Source organism: Vulpes lagopus, chromosome 2 (assembly GCF_018345385.1).
Source record: "Vulpes lagopus strain Blue_001 chromosome 2, ASM1834538v1, whole genome shotgun sequence".
NCBI classification, from domain to species: Eukaryota; Metazoa; Chordata; class Mammalia; order Carnivora; family Canidae; genus Vulpes; species Vulpes lagopus.
The window spans coordinates 130,464,428-130,482,218 of record NC_054825.1 but is presented as its reverse complement, the minus strand read 5'-3'; the positions used below and the strand labels follow the sequence as shown (position 1 = coordinate 130,482,218).

The 17,791-nt window shown below is 41.0% G+C and overlaps 1 long non-coding RNA gene across 1 annotated transcript in view; it reads left to right on the top strand.

The window, feature by feature from the left end:
- LOC121485166 overlaps positions 1–17,221 on the top strand; it is a 43,214-nt gene extending 25,993 nt beyond the window's left edge. The window contains exon 3 of the long non-coding RNA XR_005986223.1: positions 15,536–17,221. This is a non-coding gene — a long non-coding RNA (uncharacterized LOC121485166). The remainder of the gene's footprint in view (positions 1–15,535) is intronic.
- The last annotated feature ends 570 nt before the right edge of the window (positions 17,222–17,791 follow it).

Genomic DNA, 17,791 nt, shown 5'->3' with positions numbered 1-17,791 from the left:
TTCCTTCTGAGCAGCTATGGAGACAGGTCCAGATCCACAGCTAATTCCCATTTCCATGAGACTTCCGCAGCATCTGGTGGGTGTTCACGTCTAGACAGTCTGCTCAGCACGTAGTACATGAAATTAAACTTGAAGAGAAAGTCTCATGAATCTAGATCATGGATTCAGTTCCACAGGCACCTCCCTAGTGTTCTCTTTCTTATTTATAATTTTCAATTATGCTTTTTAAGTATAAAAATAACATGTAATTGTCACAAATGAAACAACATAAAGATATATAAAATGAATCACTTCTCCCCAACACACACACACACACACACACACACACACACAGAGGTGTGTGCACGCCCACATACACACACATTCCTCTCCTAGAGTAAGCAAGAGTAACAGCCAGGTATTTATCCTTCTATATTTTTCCCTATCCAAGTAAAAAATTATGCAAATACAGATGCACATACTATCATAAACATTCATGCACATTTTTTTTCAATTTACTAGACTTTATTTTTAGGGGCAGTTTTAGGTTTAAATAAAATTGAGTAGAAAGTAGAGATTACCTATATAATCCCTGTTTCCAAACATGCATAACCACCCCCCTTATTAAGATCCCCATCAGAGTGGCAGGCTCTTATGACTGAACCTAACTGCAATGTATTTTTTAACAGAGCAATATTGAGTTAAACAGAGTTACCAATATTTGACCATTTTGACCTACAAAATTGGCAATTTCAGATGCTTCAACATAATAGCAGATCCACTGATACTGATTTTTATAATAATTTCAAATAAATGCATGGATGCACAAAATTGTCTCATGGTTATTTGCCCATTTTCCTATGGATCATCAGATTGTTTCCAGTTTTTGAGAGCACAACGATGCTGCAGTAAACATCCTTAACCTTTTTCTCTCTTTCTTTTAAACAATTGTTCATGGCTATATCTCAATTTCTTAGAGAACATAACTTGGCATATAGAAGGTACTCAACAAACATTTGTTGAGTAACTAAATGGGGGAGGAGGCGCAGATGCTATCATGCCAGTTGTGTGAATCTTAGGCCACTCATCTGATATATTAACTTGTTATTAGATGGAACCATGGCTTCTCCACATTTGGTCTCATTCTTCATACAACTCCCTGACATTTACCTCTGTCTGTGGCAGCCAGGGAGTGTTTATCAAACAGATTCCTTTTTGTTTCCTTTAAAAAATAGCTTTGTTGAAACATAACTCACATACTATACACTTCCCCCATTTGAAGTGAATGATTAAGTGGGATTTTAGCATATTCACTGATATGTGCAAACATCATCACAGTCAATTTTAGAACATTCTCATCACTTCAAAAAGAAATCTCATAGGCTTTGTAATTAGGTTAGTTGTCTTATTGAGTTTATTTTTTTATTTTTAAAAGATTTTATTTATTCATTCATTCATGAGAGAGAGAGAGAGAGAGAGAGAGAGAGAGGCAGAGACACAGGCAGAAGGAGAAGCAGGTACTTCCTGCACGCAGGAAGTGCAATATGGGACTCGATCCTGGAACTCTAGGATCACACCCTGAGCTAAAGGCAGGTACTCAACTGCTGAGCCACCTAGGTGGCCCATCTTATTGAGTTTAAATAGTCTTTATATATTCTGGATACTGGACTCTTATCAGATATATACAGCTTCGTTTCCACTGAAATTCTCCATGTAGTATTTCCCACTTCCTTAAATGAACACTGCTTGCTCTTAAATGATGTGCTCACAAGGCACACAGGAACCAGGAGGAGAGAGCCCTGTGTAAAAGTGTGAAGTATGAATGTCTCCAGCTGGCATTCAAGAGCATGTTATGCAGAGCTCCTTACTCTGGTAGATCCCATGGCAATAAAGCCAGAGCTGGTCTTTTTCAAAAACTACCTCATTGCAGAGGGCTACTTATTGGGCAGTGGATTAATGTTCAAACCTCTTAGCTAATTAGTATGGAGCACAAATCACCCTTACATAATAAGGTTTGACAATAAAATGAGAAGTCAATGTGAATGTTTCAAATGGATGTCCACTTCTTAGAACCTTTGAGACAGCTGGACGAGCTGTCGGTGGCTTCTCTAGCCCACTGCCGATCACTTCCATGTTAGGAGGAATACTTTCTATTTTGCACAGTTACTTCATGGAAAAATCCAAGATAATTTATATATTAAGGTTATTTTCTGGAGCTCTAAATGGAGAATTAATTTTGCACAATTTGATTTCATTCCAGAATGAGATTTTTGTGGATTTCTGTGATGGAGAAAGTCTGAATTTAAGTAATTAAATTGACTTAACTCCTTAACTAGCAAGGAGACAAGACCAACGGGACCTGATTGGTGGGGGTAATTGCTAAGTTATAAATGAAGAAAATAACAAACTCTACCCAGAAAACCTTCCCAGAATTCCCTGGAATTCCTCTTAACAGACATGTTATACTTAAATGGCTATCTGAAGCTGTTCTTCCAAGGACAATCCTTTGGATAGATGCCTGACATCTGGTTTTTTACATAGCTGTCTCTTGTTACAAGAACATATTGTGTAATGCTAATTGATAAATGATAAGTTTGGTTGCAATCTTGAGCTATCCAGGACCTGAGGTATTCAGTTTGTGGCACTATGAATATTTGTTTTTAGTTTATTGATCTTGGTGATTTTTAAGCCACCCACCCTAAAGAAGATCGGTTCACAAGAGCATCTTTCTTTAAATTGAGATATAATTGACGTACGATGTTGTTTAAGGCAAGTTTAAGGTGTAAACATGTTGTTTCGATAAATTATATATTGCAATATGATTACCACCTTAGTGTTAAACTAAAATCTAGAACCTCTATCCCATCACATAATTATCAGATTATTTTGTGGTTTTTATTTATTTATTTATTTTTGTGTGTGTGGTGAGAACAGTTAAGATCTAGTCTCTTAGGAACCTTGAGGGTAATCACACAGCATTGTTGCTGTAATCACTCTGCAGTACATTAGATCTCCAGAACTTATTGATGTACTAGTTGTAAGTTTGTACCCTTAGACGATATCTCCCCGGTTATTCCACTCCCAGCTCCTAGTAACCACCATCCTCTGTTTTCACAAGTGTAGATTCTATATGTAAGTGGTATCATCCAGGATTTGTCTTTCTCTGTCTGATTTATCTCACTTAGCATAATGTTCACAAGAGACTCTTAATAATTACTGAAGACCACAAACTCTATATGTAACCAAATTGCCAAATTAGAGTTCGCTGGCCACATGAGGGTGGTGTTGACTGTAAGAACAAAGGTGTTTTCATGGTCTATAGAACTCAAAGTTACAAACAAGGCTTCCCAGGATGGTAGTGATGGAACCTTGCATCTACCTGACTCTTCTGTGTGGGACACAGCACATGGCCCAGGTTCCCACTGGCATTCTCCCTTTGGCTGGAGAAAAGCATAGATGTGGGAGTGAGACAGATCTGTGCCAGACTCCTAGGTCCACCCCTCACCAAATGAATGATGTAGGACAAGTTACTTTATATCTCTGAGACTCTGTAGAGATGACAGTTTAATTAATCTCATAGGTTCATTGCAAGGAACCAAGGAGAACATGTTTAGAAAATGCCTCTTCTAGTAACTGGCCCAAGGCAGGCATTCATCACATACTACTTCCCTTCCCCTCTCTGTTTTCTGTCCTCTTTCCTCCCACCACGCTGCCTCCAGAATTTAAGCTAACTGGGCATTTGAGCTCTTGGGAGAGTAGGCTTGGTCTTCCACTGAGAAAAGAGACAATGTCCTAATGCTCTCCTTCAGATCTATGTGGAAAGTAGAACGCCTTTCTAGTTATCACTGACCTTTTGGCAAAACAGTGCTATTCTCAATTCCTGGGTCGTTCCTTGTACAGATTCTTCTGGTTACTCTTTCTTTTTTTAATTGAGATATAATTGACATGTAACAATTATCTTAGTTTCAGATGTACAACATAATTATTTGACATATGTGTATATTGTGAAATGATCAGTACAATAAGACTAGTTAACATCCATCACCATGCATAGTTATGATTTTTGTCTTGTGATAAGAACTTTTAAGATCTACCCTCTTAGCAACTCTGAGATATACAATAAATACCATGTTATTAGCGAGTCACCTGGCAGTTACTGCCTTTTGCTCATCTCATAGGTGTAGGAAAAAACAACCTCAGTAAAAATAATGGTAGTTTACATTGATGAGTGAATCAACGTGATTAAAGAATTATGAAAAGATGCTCAAATCCACTGGTAATTAGGAAAATACAGACACACATAACAATGAAATAACACCGGCAAAATTTAAAAGGCTAATACCTATGCATGGCTAGTAGCAAGGTGAATTAACAATATGTTTAGGGAAAAAAACCATGTAACATCTGATGAATTCAGCCCTTAAAACAATCTATGAAAATTTAAAAATACATGGTTTTCAAGCTAGTAGCCAAGACTATAGTCTTGTAACTATAACTCTTAGAAATTAAAGCATTAGGGTGCCTGGGTGGCTCAATAGGTTAAGCGTCCGACTCTTGATTTCAGGCTCGGTCATGATCTCAGGGTCATGAGGTCAAGCCCTGAGTGAGGCCCCTGGCTGAACGTGGAGCATACCTAAGATTAAGATGCTCTTCCTCTGCCCCTCCCCCCTAGTCCTGTGTGTGCTCACTCTCTCAAAAAAAAAAAAAAAAAAGGGAAAGAAAATAAAAAGAAATTAAAGCACCAATTTGGAAAGTTATATTTACAAGGATATTTATTGAAGTATGGTTAGTAAAGGAAAAAGAAGAATCACAAACAAACAAATACAAGCTAGAAATAGAGCTGTAGGGGTAAAGCTGATAAAGTAATTGGTATCACTTCACTAAGGTGTAATTTTAGGTATTAAAAATAATGTATTAGAGTTACCACAGTTGATAAGGTGTTATAGAATAAGAGAATAAGGGATGCGGAGAAATCTGTATAAAGTGATCCAACTTGTGGGCAGCCCAGGCGGCTCAGCGGTTTAGCACCGCCTTCGGCCCAGGGCGTGATCCTGGAGACCCGGGATCGAGTCCCACGTTGGGCTCCCTGCATGGAGCCTGCTTCTCCCTCTGCCTGTGTCTCTGCCTCTCTCTCTCTCTCTCTCCTCTCTGTGTTTCTCAGGAATAAATAAGTAAAATCTTAAAAAAGAAAGTGATCCAACTTGTACAAAAAATGGCAGCCAACAAAATCCTCTGTGTGTGTGTATGTGTGTGTGTTTATGATACGAGTATAGATGAAAATAAGGAAATAGCTTTAGGGATACTGAGTAATTAAAGTTAGGGAACTTGGGGCAAATGGAAAAAGAATAAAAAAAGACTGCACTAAGCTGATCTCTGTCAAATATGACATGATTCCATTTATGCAAAATTAATGTGTGTGTGCATATATGTCGAAAGAAATGAGAATGAGGCGTTAGAACTTGCTCTACCAACTTGTAGAGACAATTGCTCTACAGAGAAAAAAAGAAAGTATCTGCAGTGTTGGGAACAGTATTATCTGAGTCTGTAAAACAAAAGCTATCCCAGCCATTGTCAATGAACCCGTCCCTCTCCTCCTACCCAGCTGTGCATACGTGAGTGCACTTTAATATTTGACTGTGCCTTACACACGTCTGTGTGCCCAGAGAAGGTCATGCGAGAGGCATGTGGATGTGTTGGATAGCTTTTTCTTCATGCATCTTGTGGACATTTGAAAGAAATATCTACTTAAACATTTTTTAAATTATTTTTGTGACTTGAAAAAATATTTAATAAAGGAAACGGTTATTTTAAGATAATAAATTATTTTTTCAAAGAAATAAAAGACCTTCCAGAGGCAAGCTAATGGTAATCAAGGGCCAAGAGGCAGTTTATGAACCAGTTTGGAGAGAATCTGGTTGGCTGCCTTGGTGGGCATTAACTCAGTGTGAAATAAGTTATTGGTGAGCTGAAAATGAAAATCATAAGAGCAAATGTGTGTATGCAGAGCTCGCCTTGGGCCGGACTGTCTCAGTTCCCGAGAGTTTCAGCCGAAGAGCCAGGCTGCAATGGGGCATTCCAAGCCTGACTTGGGTCTTGGGAGGGTCATCTTTCAAGGGCAGGCCCTGGCTGATCAAGTGCCTAGACAGAGCTTGGATTTCTTGCCCAGCACTCCAGATTTCAAATTGGACTGTCACTGTGGCTTCCGTGAAGAGTCCCAGAGTTCTAGAAACTTGAGGTTAAACCCTGGCTAGTACACAGTGAACCTGGAAACAGCCTTTTCAAAACAATCCTTTAAAAACACTATTGGGCCCCAATGGGAGCAGGAGCAGGAGGGAGGGAGGGAGGGGCACCGCATTATGTGCTGGTGGATATTCCGCCAAGCAGAGTCGTGGAGCTGCTTAGAGTGTTGGATAGAAAATTAATGAAAGATTTTGTTTTCCCACGACTTGGGATTTGTCTGACAGCTGGTGTTAGAATTCCAGACTCTTTTGGATCACTGTGGTCATTTAAATTCTGCCGAGCTTTAAAGCCATCCTTGGGATTCAGAGAGGTGGGGCACTGAGTAGCTCTCATTATCTTGACTTTTCACCACAGAGGAGGATCAACAGTGAACCAACAAGCCTCCTTTATCTTTTGCCTCCTTGTCCCTCAACATTTGTCTTCTTCCCCAATTTGCCATAATATCACAGGCAGTTATAGATGTTGAATCAAAGTACATAAATTGCAGAGGCCTTTTATCTCATATGGCTATTTCTCTGGATGGATGTTACAAATGGACGTTATGAATCTCATAAGAGCACTGATCTATTAAGTAATCCTAATCCAGAAAATTCATAGACACCTGCCTAATTATGACAAAGGCACAAGAACACTGACTGGAGCGGTCTAGTGACAATTTCTGATATATTAGAGCACTTGTGGTGTCTTCCTTAGATTTATAGTTTTTTTTTATGCCAGGAATTCTGTATAGATATAACAGGAGAGCAGAAATATTTCTGGACATAGTGCTTCCCAATCTTACTCAGAGAATACCTGGTCTTTGGGAAAGAATGGAGTAATCCAGACACAGGAAAATACTAGTTATTTTGCGTAAATTTATATTCTTTGCACTTAAGCTTACTTTTGAGCAACTTCTGAAGTAACTACCGGTTTGCAAAGACAAAAACCACCCAGCCTCACCACTTCTCCTTTAACCAACAGAGCCTGTTCATCCCTCCATGTATATGTTTTGTTTCTTTAATTTCTCTCTTGGCAGTTTTGCAATACACTTATTATAAGATGCCTCAACTATGCCTGACACCTAGTAGGTATTCACTCCATATTTTTATCTGAAGGAATGTCGTGATGATAAATACATTTAGTCAGGATGGGCTAGGTTATGCTGTTGTAACAAATCATTCTGAAATCTCAGTGGCTTAGCACAACAAAAATATATTTCTTGCTCATCACAAACTCTGATGTGAATTGACATGGGGTCTTCCACATCTGGGGAATTGAGGATTCCCTTCAGTTTGTGAAGTCATCCTCTTAACCCTTGACTTCCAGAGTTATCCCAGCAAAGGAAGAAAAAGATGCAGATTATCCACTGACTCTCGAGTACCTTGGAATAGAGATGGCACATGACTTCCTTACATTCCCGGGTGCCAGATGCAATCACGTGACCCTGACCCAGCAACAGGGCCGTCTGAGAGATGTAGGGAGCCCATGAATATTCAGTGAGTGCTGATGTTCTCTGCCAACCTTGACCAGAGAGAGAATGAGTGGGAAGGGCAAGAGGGCGAAAGTGAGAGAATCTGAAGCAGACTCCCAGCTGAGTGGGGAGCCCAGCTCAGGGCTTGATCTCACAACCCTGACATTCTGACTTGAACCAAAACCAAGAGTCAGATGCTCAACTGACTGAGCCACCCAGGTGCTCCCCAACCTTGAGTTTTAGGAAATAGGTATAAATTAAAAGCCAATCCACTATTTTCCATTTTTAGTTGTCTACACTTTATTATCCCTAGTTCTACAAAGGACTTGGTGGGGAAAATTTTTTTCATGGTAAAACAAGTCTGGGAAATGCTGTGTACTCTTTTTACCTCATTGAATTTATAATGTGCAATTAGTAAAGGTTTTTGAAAGGGTCACATTAAAGAAACCTATTTAATTAGAATAGGCAAGATATCAGACAGTGAAATCAATTTGTTTATTTGATGAATATTTTTTGAACATCTACTATTTGCCAAGGGTTGAGCTAGTCTTTGGGGGAAAATTAGATGCATAAGGCCCTTTTCTCACCCACAAGGAGAGTAACTCCAGGGGAGGGGTATAAAGTAATTCCAAAAGAGTACTCACATTATAATAGGGGATAAATATTTACCTATTTATCTTATTTATCAATGTCTTTTAACACCAAAGAAACAGTCTGTGATTCACTAGAGCTTATTTGGGGGGCTATTTTACAGCATATTCTTTCTATAGTAAGCAGACAATTTTTTTAACTTGACTTTATTTTTTAGAGCAATTTTAAGTTCACAGTAAAATTTAGCAGAAGGCACAGAGATTTCCCACATACTTCTTAAGGCAGGTAATTTTCAAGTATAAAAAAAAAATTTCAAGTATAATGACACTAGTTTATTTTTTGTGTGTAGTTGGCAATTTTTCCTAAAGTATACACAATAAAACAATTGTTTTAAAGATAAAATATCATGGGATGCCAAAATAATAACAAAATATACTAATGTGGCAAGTTTTTAAAATTAAAAAGTGGTACATTCTTACAGTAAAAAATATTTAAAAATCTTAGAATATATACATACATGTGAAGGCTTATGCTACAGCCTTTAATCTAAGGCATTTTATCTTCTTTCCAGAAGTAACTGCTGTTACCATTTTTCCTGTATTCATCTAGAGAGAATTTATTATATATACAAATGCACATGCACATATACATGCATATAGCCTCTATCTATCTATCTATCATCTGTTTTTAAATACAAATGAGAACTTGTGATGAGAGCTATTCTGTGTTTTGTTTTTTTTTTTTTTTAAATTAGAAATATACTTAGGGACACCTGGGTGGCTCAGTGGTTGGACATCTGCCTCTGGCTCAGTTCATGATCCTGGGGTCCTGGGATTGAGTCCTGCATTGGATTTCTTGCATGGAGTCTGCTTCTCTCTCTGCCTGTGTCTCTGCCTCTCCCTGTGTCTCTCATGAATAAATAAATAAAATCTTAAAAAATACATATCTAAAATTTCATACCCCACCCCCACGCCCAGACACTGGATATACCATAGGTTATATTGTCAGCGCTCTACTGGTGATCATTTAAGTCAAAATGACTTTTAAAGTTGATTTTTTAAAATTTCATGTTTTGAGTTTTAAAAAAAAACAATAAAAGTAAAATTAATGCCCATTCTTGAAATGTTCTTGTGAGACATTTTTAATACCAAAATGAGTTTTTTAAAAAAAGTGTACTCATTTTTTTCTTTCTTTCTTCTTCTTTTTTTTGTAATGTAAGCTCTTTTTTTTTTTTTTTAAATAGGCTCTAGGCCTAATATGAGGCTCAAAGTCACAACTCTGCGATCAAGAATTGTATGCTCTACCAACTGAGCCAACCAAGCTTCCCCTGACTTTTGCATTTTTTAAACATATAAGAATATATCGGAAAGTTCATTCAACATGTATTGTTTTATCTGCACCTTAAAAGTGTGTTTTTTTCCCTTTTAAATGCATTTTATTTTTTTAAAAAGAAGTTAACTGGTTTAAGTGTCAAACACATTAGGAGAGAGCATGCATACAGTTTCGAATTCTTAGAAATACTCCCTTGCACATAACATGGGCAGAAATTGTTGCACAGAGATAATTATTGATTATAATTCTATGACTGTTGTAGAATTTTACAAAGATATTTTAAGTTCTTGCATCTAAAAATGTTGATGCTTTCTGAGTTGTGGTGAAAATGTGTGAAACTCATGAGAACACAGAAATTTAGGGCAAAAGGGCTACTAGGATTCCCTTGGGATATCCCATGTTTGCAGGCGGAGGGAGAGAGAAGTGCATTACATTCTCTCCCTCATCTAAGATGAAACAAGCCGCCGGGACACTCCTTGGGCAGATGGAGGGCTTGGACCAGAGACCTTCCACCTGCTGTAGCAATGAGCACTCACTCCCGTCTTTGAAGTGATTTACAAACACCAATGGAGCTTCCCAAAAGCCATATGAGGTAGGGAGGTTATAATGACCCTGTTTTGCAAATGGGAAAGGCAGACACAAATGGGTTCAGTGCCTTGCTGGGGGAACCCTGCAGTTCCTTCCGGAGTCACACCAGCTCCCCAGGGGACCTTGGCTTCACCGGCTCTGCTCACAGCCCTACCCTGGGCGACCTTCCCATTCCTCTAGGGGAAGGCCCCTGCCTTGCAGAGACCAGGTCTCCATCAGGACAGAGGGGTAGGGAGGGAATCAGGGCTACAGTGAGGTACTTCAGTGACTCCCATAGATGTGTATGGTGACCACCTAAGGGCAAGGACTGGGAATGTCTTCCCTCATGGATATGCACCCAGTGGTCATTCAGCTAGGGCTTGCTGGTAATCTTGGCAAGTTACCTAATTTATAAAGGGGACATTCTTTCTCTTTAACTATTTAATCTTTTTTTTTTTGAGGGTGGGGAGGGGAGAGGGAGAGGGAAAGAGAGAATCTCAAGCAGACTCCCCGCGCTCGGAGTGGAGCCCAGTGAGGGGCTCGATCCCATGACCTGAGATCATGACCTGAGTGGAAATCCAGAGTGGGACACTTAATCACCTGAGCCCCCAGGGCTCCCTCTCCTTAACTATTTAGATTACTGTCCAGTTTGACCCTTCCAAAGACTTGACAGAATCCAGATTTCAAAAAGGTATCTCCCATCATAATGAGGGTTAATTTCCCCCAGGATGCTCCTTTAAACTGTAAAGCCGAATTGAGAGAATTGTGTGGCCGGTATAGAATGATACCTAGCTTGGCACCCTGGCCATGAGGAGTCAGGCCTGTCTTGACCTTGTCCGCATCCTGCAACATTCAGACGCCATGCTTCTTAATATGCTGGGATTCTGAAGGTGCAAACCTGTAAGGGAAAGTGTAAAGAGAAGCCTGGTAGGAAGTATCACTCATGCATTCATTTCCTATTGCTTGGGCACAGGAGAAGTTTGGGGAAAGATAAGAATCAGAGCATGAGGTGCGCCCAGGTGGCTCAGTTGGCTGAGTATCCAACTCTTGATTTCGGCTGAGGACATGATCTTGGGTCATGAGATCAAGCCCCCTGTGGGGCTTCACACTCAGCCTGGCGTCCGTTTGTCCCTCTCTGTTCCCCCTCTGCCCCCTCCACCCGTCTCTCAAATAAATAAATAAAATCTTAAAAAAAGAAAAGAATCCAAGAGTGAATAAATGTTTTAGAAACGGTGCTTTGTTATGGCTCGAGAATTGATGAACAGCCTCCGACCGGCTTCCTGTGACCTACAACAGTGGACACAGCCAGTGTGCCAACTAAGGGAAGGACACACATGCCACATTCGGAGAAGGCCTCCACAGAATCTGAGACAACACGTCTTGGACAATGTGCATGTGCACACACACACGCACACACACACATACACTCACATATGCATGCACACACCCCAGGTATAAATTTCTCATCAATAACTGTGTCTAAGGGAATAAATACATAGTGACATTCACTCTATTACACTTTTGTGTATGTGTGTGTTTCAGTTATTTGTGCAAGTGTCTTGCCTCCTCCTAAGGGGGTGAGCTCCCTGATGATTGGAGGGACCAGACTCTTGGTCTTTTTTATGCTACACGAGACTTAGCACAGTTTTTTGCTTATCACTTGTCGAATAATATCCAATCATGTGTACATAAGAGTATAATCTACTCTCTCAGGAGACTTAACACTGGCCAGGATTGGTTTGATCTTTCAGAGCTTTGCTACCTGGGACATAAATCTAGGAGTCTCTCTTAGAAGGGGTTCTCTAAAAACTCCAGTGTAATCACTCCTGACCTATAGATAGGGCCCAAAGATACGGGCCAAAGTTTATAATTTAAATGTAAAAAAAAATAATTTAAATGTCTTCTTTTCCATCTCACTTTGTATTGTTCTAGCAACGAACCATGGTTAACAAAAATTAGGAACTGCTGCTGGAGATGAGAAAGCAGCAGGGTGACTAATATTTCTTTATCCCGCCTGTATTGCTGGGATTTAGAATTTCAATAAATTTCAGTGGGTTCTCTGCTTTTTTCTCTTTCCCTGAACTCCTAACCGAGTGAGTAACCTTCAGTGTTTATCCAACTTTTCATTTTTTCTTGAAGTGTTCTGGTAAAGTCCACAGATGTTGAAACTGCATTTAAAAATGCATGCATCTCAAGGTTTTTAAAAATTAAAAAAATCGAACCCAAACCAAACCACAATATAAAAAATTCGTCCCCCTTGTGTTTGTATGTACATAACTTGAATGTTCCTTGAGGAATGAGTTCCACTGATATTTATTCATCTTTGCATTTTTATTTCGATGCAAAGATCTCGCTGCTTTTTCTCACAGGCTGTGATACTGCCTCAGCTTTTGGTTGCTTTTCCTCGCCGGTTAGCTCACTTCTCGTGGTTAGTTGTGGCTTCTGGGGCAGGGGAGGGTTTGCTGGCTGCAGTGGGAATCCCTGCTTTATTATTTTACTTTCTGCCCATGGTCCTGGGTGCTCTTTCAGCCAGCACAGGGCCCTTCCTGCTTTCTCTGCATTCATCCACCTGTGGGTAGATCAGTTCCATCTGTCCTCAGCGTTCTTTGAACAGTGGCTCACTTCAGAGCCATAAATGCTTGGGTCCGTGAGCTAATCCAGTCTCCCTGGTTGATAGAACCCATGACAGGATCACAAGCCACAAGGTCATAAACATCATTTGGGTGCTAATAAATTTCAAGCTTTGAAAGGAGGTGTTTATGTCTAGCAAGAGATACTGTTTGCAGAAGGAACTTTCTTGGGGCGTCTGTAATGTGTTTGGTGGCAGGGATACCTCGGTGGCCTGGCAGGAGAATTCCTCTCAGGTCTCAGGTAAAGGGAAGAGTGCCCCGTTTGGTAGCAAGAGCCCCGAGACTGCCTGGTGCCCTCTCCCCATCTCTGCCCCTCTCCTGACACCTCACTCTTGTGTAATTATTTTCAGAGTGCATCTTTGCTAGTGGGCTCTCTCATATCTATAAAGAAATAGCCATGTAGGTTTTAATTTACTGGGGAAAGGGTGTTAATTTTTATTATATCATTATATGATATTTATTTTGTTATGTATATTATTATATTCTTTAGCCCTCTTTGGTTTTCCCCATGTGTGTACTCTCTTCCTTTGGTGATAGAATTTTGGAACGTGGATCTTCCAGTCCAAGGTTTTGGGTTGGATGAATAAACATGTGTGGGAATTTGTTCTTCAGATGTCTTTAGGAACAGGCTAAGTTCTTATTTCAGTTGGGCTGTCTGGCGCCGTGTGATGTGTTCAACTGGCTGCACAGACAGGCCTGTATTGATATGTAAGCGTTGATGAGTCCTCTTCCACTCATGCAGGACTCTTGGGTGATGATTGAGATCCACAGAAAGAGAAAGCAAGGCCTTGCTGTTGGGCTGGGAAGGGAAAAAGAAGGAGAATGAGGAAGAGAAAGCCTGTGGCTAATGGATGTACGTTTCTACCCCCCCTTTGAACTGGGGTGGCCCTGAGGGGCTGGCTGGCCCCTGGAAGGGGGTGTGTGCCTTCCAGGTGGAGGGGGTTGTGAGGACCTGCCACCTGGCTTCACCAACTGGGTGCTGGGAGCTGTATTTCTTTTTATATTGTTTATTTATTTATTATTTTTTTGGTATAATTTTTTTTAAAATTTAAATTCAAATTGCCAACATATAGTATAACACCCAGGGCTCATCCCATCCAGTGCCCGTCACCCAGTCACCCCAACCCCCTGCCCACCTCCCCTTCCACTACCCCTTGTTCTTTTCCCAGAGTGAGGGGTCTCTCATGGTTTGTCTCCCTCTCTAATTTTTCCCACTCAGTTCCCCTCCTTTCCCCTATAATCCCTTTCACTATTTCTTATATTCCCCCTATGACTGAACCCATATGATGATTGTCCTTCTTCAACTGACTTACTTCACTCAGCATAATACCCTCCAGTTCCATCCACGTCGAAGCAAATGGTGGGTCTTCGTCCTCTCTGGTGGCTGAGGAATGTCCCCATGTATATGGCTGTATACATAGACCCCATCTTCTTTATCCATTCCTCTGTCGATGGACACCGAGGCTCCTTCCACAGTTGGGCTAGCGTGGGCATTGCTGCTGTGAGCATTGGGGCGCAGGCGTCCCTGGGTTTCACTGCATCAGTGTCTTTGGGGCGAATACCCAGCGGGGCAGCCGCTGGGCCCTCGGGGAGGGAGCTGCACTCCGAGCTCCTTGGGTGACTGCTTTACAAGACTTCCGTGTTCCCAGGGGTGGTGGAGGGTTTGGTGGGTCGTGGGTGCCTGCGGGTTTGCAGTGGCTTCTCGGTCCCCCCCCCGCCGCCCCCAGCCACCCGTCTCCCCGGATGCATGCGCTCCGTCTGGGGAGGGCCGCCGGGTGAACAGGTGAGCGCGGAGCTGGTTCTCCTCGGCGGGCCTCTGGCCGGGTAGGGCGGGCTCTGTGGGCGGGAGCCAAGAGGGGGCAGCCGGTCAGTTTGTTCGAGTCCTCTGCGGGGGTCCGCCCGAAGGCGCGTGGATCTACTCTTTTATTTTCAAAAGCCGCAGGCCACGTGGCGCCACCAGCACGACGTCCCGGCCGGGCGAGAAGGGCAGGGGTGAAGCGCGGTCCTGCCTCCGGCTTCTGCGCAGTCCTGCACCGCGCTGGCCCCAGCTGTGCACCCCACGCCCTGAGTGCCGAGGCCAGTCCCGCCCGCTGAAGCTCAGGGTTCCCGGGGCGGCCGGGGGGTCGCGCAGCTCAGGTCGCGAGCTGACAGCCGGACTGCAGCACCTTTGAACTGCTCCGGGCCTCAGGCCGCCTAGCAGGTGGGAGGTGGGTGCAGGATGCTCTAGTGGCCCTGCACCCACCTCCCACCTGCTAGGGCAGGCAGCGAAAGGAAGGGGTACGCTTTGAAAGAAATTCCAAGCTTCTATTGTGCATTTTCCCATTTTGCCGCCCAGTTTACCATTGCTGGAAACCATCAGGGAAAATAGCAGACGGGCAGGCTGTTCGAGAATGTCTGCGTGAAGCCCAGGTCCGTCATATTTTAACGCTTCCGTCGAGGGCCTCCTGTGTACCAGCCCCTCCGCTGGGTGCTGGGGACCGCAGGCTAGCACACGGGGCTATATTAGCATCCCTTGTGACTTTCCCACCTGAATTGCATATCATCATTATGAAGGAGGCGCATTAATGTCTCTTTCTCTTGAAGAAGGTCCCACACCAGCAAGTAAAGTAAAAATGGCATATACCCTCATGCTTATTTTCCACCATCAAAATAGATGCCACTTTATGAAAACTCATTTCTGTAGGATTTTCTTGAGAACCCTATTAATGCAGCAGTGTATTTTTAATTTTTTTTTCTTTTTTTTTAGGAAGACTTATGAAAGAAGTTTCTCTCAGGCCTCACCTACATGAATATCTGGAAGCTTCACAAGAAAGTGGTTTGCCTTCATCTTGTTGACGCTGTGAAGTCAAACTTACATTTCTCTCTTTGTGGAGATGTTAGGACACTCACGCTAGTTTGGTCCTAGGATGCTGGCGGTAGCACACGGTTTCCCCCTACTAATGCTATTTCTAACTTCATTTAGTTTTCCTGCCCCGATTTTCCTTCTGTTTTGCTTTTCTCACTTATTTTAATCTTACAGCAGAATTATTTACACACATTTAAAAAAATCTCAAATATTGCCTGCAATGAGGTGGAGGTATTCATAAACACATTAATAAAATAGGAAGCAGTTACACCTTAAGATAAACTGCAGGCTGGGTATATTTATGCTTAGACATGTCTGGAGGTTTTAGGAATGTATCTGGATGGTATTTATGTTCTTCAGGTCTCAAGTAAAAAATTCATATATAGCCGGCCCCTCGTGCAGTTGAAAACCCACGGATAGCTCTGGACTCCACCAAAACTTCACTATTAATAGCCCACTATAGACTGGAAGCCTTACCAGTAACACAGTCGACTAACACATATCATCTGGTGTGTGATATGTATTAGAGACTGTGTTCTTACAATAAAGTAAGCTAGTAAAAAGACAATGTTATTAACAAAATCATCAGTACAGCACTGTATTGTATTTATTGAGAAAAATCCACATACAACTGAAGTTGTACAGCTCAAATCCAGGTTGTTCAAGGGTCGACTATAACTTTGAGAGAGTTTTAGAGTCAAGATGGGACACAGAGATATCTAGTTCATTTTTCAGAATGTTCTTCATTTACTCTTGTTGGGGTTTGTGTATATAGTTATATAGAATATTTGTATATAGTATATAGAATGAGACAATGTATTTTTCTCATTTCATATTATAAAGATAATATAAGCTCATGTTAAAAATTTCCCACAGCATATACATGGGAATTAAGTAGTAAATTAAAAGTCTTTTCCCTTCCCAATATCTAAATCTCATGTCCTGTGTGTAACACTATAGACCTTTCACTGTACCTGCAGGAATATGTATGTGTGAGGATACTTTGGTGTTACTTGAATGAACCATATTCTTCTGTGAAATAGGCTTTTGTAAGTTGACAAAATATGGACTTTTTTCAGAGCAGTCTAATTAGCTGTCTTTTATTCTTTTTATAGTAGCTTATTATTCCATCCTACGAATGCATCATACCTTATTTGACTGGTCTCCTAATGATGGACGCTTAGAGAAAGGCTCCCCTTTCTTGCAAGCAGAGATTGCTGCAACCAGTGTCTTTGATCTTGTAATTTTTACACACTTGCGGAAAAGATACTTTTCGAGAAACATAATTGCTGGGTATGCACATTGAAAGTTTTGATAGATATCCCCAAATGGTCCTCCAAAATGGTGTTCTCCTATTCTCTCATCCCAGCTCCCTTACAAAGACCAGATATAATACAAGTTCCGTTTGTTATAAGGAAGGCAATAATGGCAGTTTGTGTCTGTTTTCATGTGAATTTCATTATTATGAGTGAATTTCAGTACCTTTGTGTATTAATTGCTTCTTTGGGTTTCTTTTTCTATGGATAATATCTTTAGCTCCTTTGTACATTTTCCCCCTGTTGGATTATCCAGCTTTTTCTTACTGTCCAGAGTGTTCTTTATTTAAATTTTCTGTCATGGTATGTCACAATTAAAAAAAATCTTGGTTAATCGTTTATGTCTATCATTTTAGGAGATATGTCTATGTGTATCTATATATAAAATAGATCTATATCCCCACACTGAATTTCTGATTTGCAGTCAAATTTAGCATTATTTCTTCTAGGGAGTCTTTTTTCCATGCTTAGATACTCTCAAGGCATATTTAGTTATGCTTTTCTGGTACGTTCTGTGGGTTGGGTTTAGCTTTTTAAGCTTAGATCTTCGACTCATTTAGAATTAATTTGATTCAAGAAGTGATGTATGAATTGAGTGATTTTTGTTTTTGTCTGCCTAACCAGGTTCCCCAATATTATCTTTTACTAACTGATTTGAAATACTACCTTCATCTTTTCTTCTGGATCCTTATTCTAGCCCATTGGCCTGTTTCTATATTCTTGGCTCTAGGATTAGAAAGGGTTAGCTTTTAGGCAGAGGGGTTGGCTCTATTTATTTATTTGTCAAAATTTTGAAAATTCACATATGTTTAATAGTTTCAGGTGCACAACTCAATGACCT